At 43.7% G+C, this 13,228-nt stretch overlaps 1 protein-coding gene and 1 long non-coding RNA gene across 4 annotated transcripts in view; one reads left to right on the top strand and one right to left on the bottom strand.

Annotated features, from left to right (window-relative positions):
- Positions 1-7,748, bottom strand: part of Ptpra (protein tyrosine phosphatase, receptor type, A) — a 104,023-nt gene extending 96,275 nt beyond the window's left edge. For all 3 annotated transcript variants that reach the window (NM_001355161.1, NM_008980.2, NM_001163688.1), the window contains exon 1: positions 7,468-7,748. The gene's annotated coding sequence lies outside the window, so the exon portion shown is untranslated. The remainder of the gene's footprint in view (positions 1-7,467) is intronic.
- Positions 6,456-10,241, top strand: Gm52562 (predicted gene, 52562). Its single transcript, NR_165481.1, has 3 exons — positions 6,456-6,491; positions 6,582-6,733; positions 7,243-10,241. It is a non-coding gene; the product is annotated as a predicted gene, 52562 (long non-coding RNA).
- The last annotated feature ends 2,987 nt before the right edge of the window (positions 10,242-13,228 follow it).

The raw sequence follows: 13,228 nt of genomic DNA, 5'->3' as shown, positions 1-13,228 counted from the left end.
TCCTGGGTGGAAGAAAAGCCAACTGTCCTCTTGCCTCCACCCACATGAGTGTGCACACATAAAATAAGTAAATGCAAAATAAAAATTATTTTAAAAAGGCGTCTGACACCTGAGGAGCAACACCCAAGCTGATGACTAGCCTCCACAGATGTGTGCACATACACGTGCCTATGGGAACAAGCACACAGAACAAACTCTCTCATGTCTGTTATTCAGTTTTAATAATTACCAACATATGGCTATTCTTGCTCATCTATAACCCTTCAGATACACCAAATATTTTAAAGAAACTTCCAAACATACTGCTTCATCCCTAAGACTTCAGCTTTTATCTCTAAGACAGAAATAATCTTTTAGAATATAACAATACTATTATCATATGTAAAAAAATATCCCTTAAAAATCATCTAGTATTTGAAGGCTATACAAGTTATTCCCAATGGCCTCAAAAATACCTTTTAACAATGGTATAAATACAAATAAGGTCTGCACATTACAGTTGGCTGGTATCTAATCTTTTAAGCATGTAGACGTTCTCTCCTTTTCTCCTGACATACATCTGGAGTCACTGGGCTCGCTTTGCTCTATATTTCTCATATTATAATTAGTAACACTCTACAAACCATTACGCCTCGAAACTCAGCTTTTATTTAAGATGTGGAGGAGGAAACAAGAATATTCATGAACGATGCCACGCTCTTCCTAGCCTGTTGTGCACAGAAGGATTCAGTCATGCCAAATTTAGAGCTGGTGTGGTTTATCTTAAGATTGTCAGTCTGACCCCTCATTCTAAAGTCCCTTAAGCGGTTAACTGTTACTGATAATCAATGCACGGGTCTTTTATTTCATTAGATCATCACATAGAAACTTTATATTAAAGAAACCGATTAAAACATTTTTTATCAGATTTAAAAATCCTGTTTACAAGTTCCTCAAGTGTAAAATGATGAGAATTTCTTTAAAAGATGGAACAAAATCACAACACATTCTCAGTCTGTAAATCAAACCACAAATCAAAACGACTTCATACCCACTAAGATGGTTAGAGCTGAAAGGTAAAGACAGGAAGCACTGACAAAGGTGTGGAGATGCAGACACTCTCAGGCAGGCAGTGCACAGAGCGTCAGCCGAGGCATGGACCTGAGAACAGTTCCACAGGCCTCAGCAAACTAAACACAGAGCTAAATATCTGCCTTAGCAACTCTGCTGCTAGACCCAAATAGCCCTTCACCAGTGGGAAATGTCCTTGCAAATCATATACCTAATAAGAGAACATATTGAGAACGCATAAGAACTAAATAATAAAAGAAACCATGTTTCTAAAAATGGACAAAGATTGAAGAGACATTTTTCAAATAACATATACTAATAGCGAATAAGCACACAGAAAGACAATCTACACCCCCAACCTTTGTTTTGTTTTGTTTGAGACAGGGTTTCTCTGTGTAGTCTTGGCTGTCCTCTCTTTTTTAAAAAAAAAATAAGTTTATTTACTTTATATCCCGCCACAGCTTTCCCTCCCTCTTCTCCTCCCAGTCCCTCCCTCTCATCTCACCTCTCCTGACCCGGACCCCTCCCCTCCTCCTCTGAAAAGGGCAGGTCTCCCATGGATATCAACCAGTTTGTCTGTTCTTTCTAAGGAAAAAAAAAAAAGCAGTTACTTTCAGAGCCGGAGGAATGGCTCAGGGGTTTAGAGGCTGTGCTGTTCTTCCAGAGAACCTGAGTTTGGTTCCTAGCACCTGTATCAGATGGCTCATAACCGCCCGCCTGCAACTCCAGCTCCAGGGGACCCAATGCCACTTTGTGGCTTCTGTGGGCACCTGCATTCATGTGCACAAACTTATACACCAACACAATGTATAACTTAAAAATGAAAACAAAGTAACTTCAAAAGCAGTTACTTTCTCATTCATTGTCAAGAACAACACTCTTGTAGCTAGAGAGAAGGCTCTATAGGTAAGAAGAGCATGTATGCTCTTGTAGAGGACCCAGGCTCAGTTCCCGGCACTCACACCAGCCTGCTCACAGCTACCAGGAACTCCAGTTCCACAGAGCCAGCTCTCAACCTGTGGGTCTTGCATATCACATATTTACATAACAATCATAACAGTAGCAAAATTACAGTTATGAAGTAGCAACAACATACTTTTATTTGGGGGGTCATCACAACATAAGGAACTGAATTAAAGGGCCACAGTATTAGGAAGGTTGAGAACCGCTGCTACAGAGGCTCTAACAAGCTCTCCTGGCCATGGCCACCCTGAGTACCTACATGAATACACTGTACAGAGAGTAGGTACACATGCATACACATACAATAATAAAAAATAATAAATGAAAAAAATAACCACCTTACTTGAAGATATAGTCCAGACATTTTTTCTAATATTTTTAGGCAGCAAAAAGTTGGCTATTTGTAGTCCAGGCTGGCCTCGTTCAATCCTCTTTCCTCAACCTCTGAGATGTATGGGCATTATAGCTATGTACTACCAAGCCTCACAAAGATTGGCATTAAACTACACATTTATAAATATATACAATACATACATACATACATACATACATACATACAAGAAATTGGTGGTGGTTATTCTTGGTTGTCAACTTGTCTACATCTAGAATGAACTAAAACCCAGGTGGCTGGGTACACCAGTGAGGAACTTCTTCTTAATGAAATCATCTGATATAGGGAGAGCCACCTTTAGTCTGGGCCACCCCTTCTGCTGGCAGCCTGTATAAAGGACAGGGAAGACAGCAGCTCTCACTCTGCCGGCCGCCCTCGCTCTCACTGGCAAGCCCATCCCTTCACTGGCACTGGAGCTTTACTTCTTTGGGATTCTGGCACATACTGAAGCCAAGCTGAGACATCCAGCTTCTTGGACCTTCTGTTGGTAGACAGCCATTGTTGGACTAGCTGGACCACAGCCCATAAGCCATTCTAATAAATCCCGTGTGTGTGTGTGTGTGTGTGTGTGTGTGTAAACACAAAGAGATTCGTTCTGTAAGTTCTGCTCCTCTAGAGAAGAACTCTGACTAATACACAAGTCATCAACAGCACTATCACAAGATAACAAGTGAATGATAACCTGACTTGTTTGCCCACAGGGGAGGGGGAGGGAAGGACAACGAATGGAGTCTCTTCTTTGTGTACTTTTAAGTGTAGAAGTATAAAGCTACACATATAGCTGTGCATATGGAGGCCAGAGGGACCCAAAAGTGTCATTTCTTAAGAGTCATCCACCTTGTGTATATTTAATTTTAAAATTATTGTGTGCATGTGCGCATGTCCACCCAACAGAAGCCGGAAGATGTCCAATCCCCTGGAGGGGGAGTTCCAGGCAGCTGAGAACTGCCAGATGTAGATACTGATAACCGAATTCTGGTTCTCTGCAAGAGCAGTACTCACTCTTGAATGGCTATTTCTTTTTCTTAATGTTTTATCTCTATTATTTTTAATTGCGTGTGTGGACATCAGTGCAGGTACCCTTGGAAGGCAGGGATGTCAGAGCCCCTGGAGCTGAAGTTACACAGGGGGTTGTGAGTCAACTTATGTGGGTGCTAAACACAAACTCTAGCCTTCTGCAGAAGCACTCAGAGCTCTTAACCACTGCACCACCTCTCTAGCTCCTATATATATGTATACACACACACACACACACACACACACACACATATATATATATATTAATAAATAAAAATAAAGACTAGAATTTGTCTATGACAGTAATGCTGGGATGACAGGAAACAGTGATAGTATTGCAAATTAGTTCAACTTTATCACTAAAATAATCCTGATTCAGTAGGCCCTCTTGAGGGGTAAGGGATTTTATTGGATAATAAAATCACCCAAAAAGTAACTGTACAAAAAAAAGAAAGAATAAATCAGATTTCACAAACTACATGGAATAATACATTTTAAACAAGATACAGAAATGAGTAAATATCAATTTATATATTAAAGTTTCTGAAACCATATTCAATAAGTACTGACTACAAATAACATCAATATCAGTACACTGATGCAAACGAATGTGAATTGAGAAAATATAGTCTTATTGAGTAGATTATCTTGTCAGTTTGCTACTTGGTTTTATTAAGTCTGTGTTACACTACTGCTATTTTTGCACCCGGGACCAAAGGAAAAAAATTCTTCCGTTTTGGGATTTGGAACACTTACTAGTTCCTGTACCAAAGGAAAAAGACAGATTCTATATTTGGCCAGCTTCCTGCTTGAAACTCAAGCTTGCATCTCATTTCTCCACATAAGGGTGGTAAAGGGAATGCAACAGTGTTTACAAACTGATGCCGAGGGCCTCCTCAAACACCAGAGCTGCAGAAGGTAAACCACCACCATCCAGTTCTGATCGCCCTGCACAGATCACAGGACTCCCTCTGAGCTAGGCTGGAGTAGGGAGGGAAACAGGCGTGGGACTGTTGGAAAAGCTTGGCAGGGGATTCTGCTGGATAGCCTGACTTACGATTACTAAGCCGCACTTTAGAGGAGAAAATAAATGAGCACCACCTCAAAGAGGCAGCAATTTGTTGGCATATCTAAAAATAAAAATTCGCACAGGTCTTTTGATCAGGTAGTTCAATTCCTTAAAATACATTGTTAAAGTAATTATACATACAAACATATTACAAAGTATCTAGAAGGATGTTCATTGTATTCTTATAAGAGAAAAACCTAGGAACAAATGTTTAACTCAATTAAAGACTAGTTACAAACACATGTAACAGTCCTATGTACAGATAAAAACAGCTTACTTTAGAGCTGTATAACAAAATAAGAAATGTCAACACTGGTTGTTCTTCCAGAAGACCTGAGTTCAATCCTCTGCACCCACATGGCAGATCACAGTCTATAATTCTAGTTCATGGGTCTCCACCAGCTTTTCTGGCCTCCAAGGGCACCTGGCCCACAAGTCGTACACAGACATACATATAGGCAAAATAACCACACACATACATCTTTTAATTTAAAAAAAAGTTTTTTAAAAGAAATGTCAACACAAAGAGTAAACAATACTTTATGCTAACACAGAGTGATTTCCTAAACATGTGCTCATTTAAGAAGTAAGGTGTGACTGGTATGGCCAGAGGGGGGAGTAGATGAATGTTATAAAGAAGGAGGGTTTATAAAAGGCCACAGATGCTAGCAACTTCAGCCATCCTTGGGAAGGTGTTAGGAGATAAGAGAATGGATTTTCTTTCTCTACATTTCCTTTTGACTGCTAGAATTTACCTCTCCGATGCTTTGTCTTTTCCCAAACCGAGTAAGAATTCCTCTCAAGAGGAATAATCATTCTCTGGGTCTAAAAGAGTATATTCTACTTTTGTGGGTCTGGGCCACTGCCTCCTAAACTTCTCTGTTATCAGTGAGCATGAGGCTCCATAAAGTCTCCAAATGACCCTAACACAACAACAGAAGCCTTCACTCTGATCCTAATCCTATCTTGTTCTGTCCCTCTAGGCCAGCTACACTTCTTCCCAGTTAGAATTCTAAGAATTTCCCTCCTCCAAGACTGCCTGCATTCTCTCTCCGAATGTGCAGATCCCTCCTTTAGGATCACAAGATCCCCTCCCAGGAAAGCCCTTCCAGACTACCCAGGCGGAGGCTCTAGAAACACTGTCAGAATTTAGATCTGACTAGGCCCCCATCTGCTCACTCAAGTCCTGCAGAGTCAGAATGAGCCCTTATAATTACTGAAAAGATTAAACAAGATAATTCATGTAAGGCATTTATTATATAGCCTGTCACAGGCACACAGAAAACAGCAATTATTATTACTCTAGTAGCACCTATGATGTAACTGTTTATATCCACCTGTCTCCCATTGGTCTGTAATCTTCTCAAAGATAAGAATATGACTTTCTCACTTTCATTTTGCATCTCAAGTACTGTGGCTGGCAAATAGGTGGTATATGAATGCACTAAACCAAGGGGTTTGCTTTTCTGGTTCTGTATTCACCCAGATAATGATCAGTGGTTAAAAGGTACCTAGTCAAAAGTCTCCTGGATCTGACCATGGGGCCACTGGGGCAGAGAGAGGAGAAAGGTAACTGAGGAGTTGTTGGCTTTTCAGGGATAGTCAGGCAGATGCTGAGAAGCAGGTAAGATTTTGGGAAGCCTGCCAGTTTCTCCCAGGTGTGACAGCCGTGTAGACATAGAGAATCAGAGTCTGCAAGTCCCGGTATGGGCAACCCACACTCCAAGCAGGCTGCCAGGAAACACTAGGAAACATTTCTCTTGGGAGGTGGTTGAGGGGCTTCAAGATAACTAGGACGAATTCTATCAGGGAAGTCTTAAACAGGACCCAGAAGAAGCCGGTCCGCAAGAAGCTTCTCAAACAAGGAAGGCCCGGAACCAGGCAAGGAAGGGTGAGAAGGGGGACCCTGAAAGCAAAACCCTCCCACATATGAGGGGGTGGCCGAGCCGCTCCGAATGGCTAAACACAGCGTGGAAGAGAAAGGAGAATGAGAGGACTGAGGTAACCATCAAAGATTAAGTTCAGGAAGGACTGCCAAGAGCCTTGTAGGGAACGGTAAGGCATCTGGGTTTTCCTCCATCTCATTCACAGAGGAAGGAAAGTGAAGGAGTTTTTAAGCACACAAATGACAGCGTCTGATCTACGTTTTCGAAAGGAGTATCCAGACAGAAAGATGTTCATCCTGTCCCAGTCTTTCCTCATCCACCATCTTTTGGTTCTCTGGCTGCTTCAAGAGTTAGCAGGTAACAAGTGGTGCCATAGCCGGGGACATGAGGCTGGTTTTCAACAGAAATTCCCTATCCTAGCCAAGGGCTTCGGCCGACATCACACTCTGTCCAAGAGGGTTTGGAACATTTTTTTGCTTGTCCTACAAATATCATCACTATCAACAACAAAACCCTCTAATAGACAGGATCATCTCTGCCTCTGTAGTTGTTATTTTTAGGAAATATTAGGGGCTCAACCCCCCCCCCCCGTGGCAATTTTTAAGAATTACTGAAAGTAAACACAGGAGATGTGCGTTCCCAAGTGGCTGCTTTTGAATTCTGGGTAGCTTAAGTCCATATTTTCCTTCTTAAGCATACACAACAGTTGGGAATGGGCGGCAGAGAGGGGCCTGGGAGTAGGACCAGGAAGGGGTCTTAAGGGGAAGGTGGGAGGTGGGATGGTCACTGCGTGTGCCACCTATCTCCTCCCATTAAATGGACCTGAGCAAATCCCATTTTCGCTGCTCAAAGTTTTTTTCTTTCAGAATGAACTACGGCAGCGCCCTGGCCCGGGCCGGAGGAGGACGTCCGCAAAGTTCCAGCCTGTCTGTGTCCCGCACGTTTCCGGGACCCCCTCCCCCTGTCCACGGTGCCAGGATGCACAAGCCAGAGGCGCTCCTCCAGGATAGGATCCAGGGACCGCTCCCACGCGCGGCCGAGCCACCCCACCTCCCCGAGCCCTCCCGACGGCGGCAGGCGCGAACGCTTACCGAGCCCGGCGCTGGGCGGGACCGCGGGGGACGCGCACGGCAGCTCCGCCTCAGGACCGCGGCGGCGTCTCGGCCCGCCGCTCCCCTCAGGGCCGCCGCCCGGTCCGCTGCTCGAAGCCCCGCGGCGGCGGCGGCGGCCTCGCCTCCATGGCGAGGAGAAGCGGCAGAGAGAGGACTGGGCTGGAGGCTGCGATGGCGGCGTGGTCCAGGGGTCTGTGCAAGATGCCCCCGCGAGTCCCTGTCAGCGCCTCACTCGCCGCAGCCTCTCTCCCGTCGCGGCCTGGGCTGTAAGGCGCTTCGTCATTGGCCGTTGAGAGGCGGGCGCTGGTTCGCTGACGCCGGGCGGGCGTCTCCGCCTCCGTGAGCCCCACCCCTGCGCGCCCCGCTGCGCCGCGGAGTTCCCCGGGCGCACTGGGGGTCTCCGGGTAACAGGACAGGACGCTCCCTATCCTCCCCTGGCACACGTCTCCCACCTAGTCACGGTCCTAGGCCCCCGGGCATGGGCTTTTTTCCTTGTTTACAGATGAGGAAACTGACACCAGGCACAAGCCACACCAACTGGTGAACTCAGGCACTCGAAAGCCATCTCCATCCTTCTCCAAATGTGATCCTCTCTCTAACACACCCCGCGCCTCTGCCTCTGCCTCTGCCTCTCTCGCGCTCTCGCTCTCTCTCTCTCTCTCTCTCTCTCTCTCTCTCTCTGTCACACACACACACACACACACACACACACGAGAGAGAGAGAGAGAGAGAGAGAGAGTTAGTTGTAAGGCACTTAAAGGATGTAATTGCGAGAAGAATTTGCCTAGTACCTAGGACCGGTCTAGCTCTGAGTATGTCATCTTAAATAAACCAGCCCACATCATCCCCACCCGAACCCTAGGGAAATCTCTCTTGCTTTCCAGATGTGCAAGCTGGGCCTGATTCTCTAGAGCTGGATGGAAGCACAGCACACGGTGCTCCGCAGCGAGCGGGGAGATACTTCTTGATACATGCATAGTGGTCAGGAGAAGATTGAAAGCGCTGAGAGAGACCAGGGAAGCGAACAGCGTTCTTTGTGCATCTAGCTTCTAGGAACCATAAGTCGATTTTTTCGGAAGGTAGCAGTCCTCAGTTTAGAGCACTTTGGATGCTGCTAGACCTAGGGCGCCAAGTTAGAACTCTATGCAAACACCCTTCCTTTATTTGTTGAATAAGTAAGTGTGCGCAGACCAGAGCCAGGACCTGCAAATGTGCGTTGAAGCGGGCCTTCTTTAAACTTCCTCCCTCTGGGTAGTAAAAACCTCTCCTTGAGTTAAGATTTGTGACTCTTGATCTCCCTCCTCAGGGCCATCTCAGTGACAGTCTACAAGACCTCTATCCTGTCTCCTAAATGTCAGACTCCTGCCAATGAGGTCCGCTCCTCCTACAAGTTCCAGAAGCCCATTTCCTAGAAAGTACAAAGTCTATCAGGGATGCAAATACACAGCAAATTGAAAAGTGACCAAATGAAAAGTTGGGTCTTTCACTAGAACACAATACTTTACAAAACAAGACCAACACAGAACAAAACAAATCTGAAAAATACTGGTTCTTGGCTAAGAAAGCAGCCTCTTGGCTTTAGAGCAAACCCTACCAGCAAACTTTTTTTCTTTTCTTTCTTTTTCTTTCTTTCGGTTTTTTGTTTGTTTGTTTGTTTGTTTGTTTTGTTTTGGGGTTTTTTGTTTTTTTAATTTTTTTGAAATTTTTCTTATTTACAGTTAACCTATGACTCCTGGTCCTTTTCAGAGCTCCCTACCCCATTAGCACAATCAAGAGCCATCTTGGAAGAAAAATAAAATAGAAAAAAAGGAACCAAGAGAAAGATAAGTGGGAGCTCCCTGTTCTCTGCTGCATTGGTGCCTGCAGGTAAGAACTGGAATAGCAGGGCTGAAGGATAGGATTAAAGGAGCCCCATTTCCCCTCAAAAGTCCAAGTCACTTCCCCTCCCTGCCTACCTTTCTGTCTAGTAAATGAAGCAATGAGTTGTTCTCTATGTCCTGAATGCAGATCATGCACTGGACACCTCTCAGAGTAAGTCAGAGATGTCAACTCTCAGGAGCAAACATTCTGGGGTGGACATGGGTAATAGACTAACAAGAATGTTCACTAAAGTGCCAAGGTGAAAATGAAGCCAAGAAATACGAAAATTGAAATAAATGAAAACCAAGCACCTTCCCAGGCTACTTACTGCCCATCTTCTGAGGGTCATTTGCTGAAGTTCTGTAACTAAGACCAGGCAGGCTCTCTGACCTCATCTACTCTATGGCCACCATGGGTAACTTAATCTAGAAGCTCTTCCATACTTGGCCCCAAGCTTAAATCCTAACCCAAACCCTTAGATAGGACTTGATCCAATCCCAGACCACTGACACAGGCCTGCTTGTACAATTCTCAAGGAGGAAGATATTTTATACTAATTTTAGTTGTGCAAGTAAGAACTTGAAACAACAACAGCTCTGCTTTTGACTTTTATTTTGCAGGGATGAAGACCTTGGGGGCTCATACAAATTTAGCAAGTATTCTGTTTTAGTTAGCCCCCAAGAACCCAATCCTAATTTTTAGATATGAATATTTATAAGTGAAAACTTGTGAAAACTCAGTAAATGTGCCCTTTAATATCTATAAATTTCCTGAAATGAGTAAGTAGATACAAAGTCTTATTTCCAACAAAGAAGCTATTTGCAATTGACTAGTGCTGGGAAAGGGAAAATTAGTTCTTTTAATTAAAGTGTCACTGGGTATAATCAATCACACTCCACTTTTGTTTGTTTGTATGTGTGTGCTTTACTGATTTTTTTAAAGTTTCGATTTTCCGTTTTTTGCTTCTACCCCCTCCCCCCAACGAAGGGAGAGAAAGAAACATGAAGTTGAATGGGTAGAAGGTTGGGAGGATATGGAAGGAGTTGGGGGGAGGGGAAACATGATCAAAATATAGTGTATGAAAAATATTTCTAAGAAAACAGCAACAAAAAGTTCAGTGTATTTCATTATTTCATTTTACACACACACACAAGGAAAATAGCTGCAAATAACTCTATAGTTTATATGCTGGCTAATTTAATGTCAACTTGACACAAACTAGACTCTTCTGAAAGGAGAGAACCTCAATTGAGAAAATGCCATCCTAAGACCTAGCTGTAGAACATTTTCTTAACTTGTGATAGTGAAGAGCACAGCCCATTGTGGGTGGTGCCATCCCTGCACTGGTGGTCCTGAATTTTATAAGAAAGCAGGCCAAGCAAGCCATTATGAGCAAGCCAGTAAGTAGCACCATCTATAATCTCTGCATCAACTCCTGCCTCTAGGTTCTTGCCCTGACTTTCTTTAGTGATAAACAGCGATGTGGAAGAACAAGTTAAATCAATCCTCTCCTCCCCAAGTTGCTTTTAGTCATGGCGTTTTATCACAGCAATAGAAACTTTAACTAGGCCAGTTAAGACAGTTAAGTATTATGAAATGCATTTTCTAATATTTAGGGGAGAATTATCCTGATGTCTGTAATTTGTTCTTTGTGTTACTGAGACAGGGTCTTTCCCAGGCTGGATTTGAAGGCCTCTTTCTCTCATTTCTGTTTTTGTTTGTTTGTTTGTTTTGTTTTGAGACAGGATCTCACTATGAAGCCCTTGGCTAGCCTGGAACTCAGAATTCGGAGATCTGCCTACCCTGCCTCCTGAAAGCTGGGATTAGAGGTATGTGCCACTATGCTTGGCCAAACTCTTTTTAAGATTTGTGTGTGTGTGTGTAGGAGGAACAATGTGTATATGTACATGAGAACACCCTTGTAGACCAGAAGAGGGTCCTGCAGCCTAAGTTAACAGGTTTCTGAGGTTCAGGATGTGGGTGCAGGAATCTGAACCCATCATGACTGATGAACAAGTGCTCTTAACTGCTGAGCCATTTCTCCAGTCCCTAGCTTCAAGCCCTTGATCCCCTACTTCAGTCTCCAGAATGCTGCCATTACAGGTGTGGACCATCACATCCAGCATGGAACTTATTTTGAAATGCACACAAATAACTAGTGGACACAGAGACAAATGTATAACTCAGGCATAGTAATATGTTAATGGATAATCCAAGTGGTGATTATACAGGTGTCCAATATAAACATTTTTTTTAAGTTTGTTTGGGTATTTGAAAATCCCATAATAAAATCTTGGAGGTGGGGCAGAGATGCATAAACTTTACAAAAGTATATAAGATTTTTGCTTTTGTTTTGTGGTACAAAGCATTCAACCCTGGGCTTCAGACACTCCAGGTGATTCTAGTGCTCTCCCGCTGTGCTGCATACATTTAAAGCCCTCTTTTTATAATCACCGTAGCCACTTAAGGTAGCTGTAATTTCTCCTCTCTTTCTATGATTTCAGGTGTAGTATTTACTGTTTGCACGTTACTCTGGGGGTGTGGATTTACCATGTGCACTCTAAAGTACTGGGCAGTATTCCCTTCCCAGAAACAAACTCCCTTTCACTAACAACTCAAAATGTTGTCAGTAATCTTTCCAAAGGACATCCAAGAGACACTCAAGCAGCAAGGACCTGTGATGCTGAGACCAGAGAGGAAACACACCTAGTGTTAGCATCCTTTTCCTCCCTTGGAGGTGTCTGCTTGTTACAAAGAGATTAAAACTGACTCCTGAAACAGACCATGATCTTCCCAAAACCTTGTGTTCCCCCATCAAGAGGTGAGATGGTGGAGGCAGGATTAGCAGACCACTATGGCACAGTGTGGTGGGACACATTGGAATGTAGTGCTAGACTAGGAAAGGCAGTAGTTTCTGTCTGGGTACCAGATGCACCAGGCTGTAATCCATAACCATAATGCAATGCTTCACCAGAAATGAACGAGCCGCCAGGTGACGTTGGCCCCTAGGTATCAAGTCACCCTTAGCTTTTGAGCTTTCTTTCTGCTGATATCAGGCTACGAACCAGGCATAAATCAACACTGCTGAACCTTGTCCACATTCCTGACCCACATAACAAACGGTTGTCAGAGCAAGTACTTGTTTCACAATGAGATCTATTTTCTGGGAGGAATTTCACAAACTTGCATTTAAAAATCAGATGAGAATAAAGGAAGCTAAACCTTACTAAGCCCAGAATCTTGTTTTTTGTTTTTTTTGTTTGATTTGGTTTATTTTATGTACACTGGTGTTTTGTCAGGTCCCTTGGAAGTGGAGTTACAGGCAGGTGTGACCTGTGATTTTGGTGCTGGGATTTGAACCCAAGTCCTCTGAAAGAGCAGTCAGTGCTCATTTAAGTGCTGAGCCATCATTTTAGCTCTCTTGGTTTGTTGGTTTGGTTTTGGGTTTTTTTGTTTGTTTGTTTGTTTGTTTGTTTTTGAGACTAGGTTTTGATACGTTACTCTGGGGGTTACCAGCCCTAGCTGGTTTGGAATCTGTTATATACCCAATGCTGATGGCAGTCCTCCTACCTCTCCCTCCTAAGTACTAGATTTCAGCCTTGAACCACCACATCCATCTTTGTTTTAAGACAGGGGCTTGCTATGTAGCCCATGTTGGCCTTGAACTCACAGCAATCTCCCTTCCCGAGCCTTCCAAGTACTGGGACTACAGGTAAACACCACTATGTCTAGCTTCTCTTGTCTTTTATTTTTTTTTTTTTAAAGATTTATTTATTGATTATATGTAAGTACACTGTAGCTGTCTTCAGACACTTTAGAAGAGGGAGTCAGATCTTGTTGGGGATGGTTGTGAGCCACCATGTGGTTGCTGGGATTTGAA

Source organism: Mus musculus, chromosome 2 (genome assembly GCF_000001635.26).
Source record: "Mus musculus strain C57BL/6J chromosome 2, GRCm38.p6 C57BL/6J".
NCBI classification, from domain to species: domain Eukaryota; kingdom Metazoa; phylum Chordata; class Mammalia; order Rodentia; family Muridae; genus Mus; species Mus musculus.
Note: the sequence above shows the minus strand (reverse complement) of the source record. Positions and strands in the feature narration are given on the sequence as shown.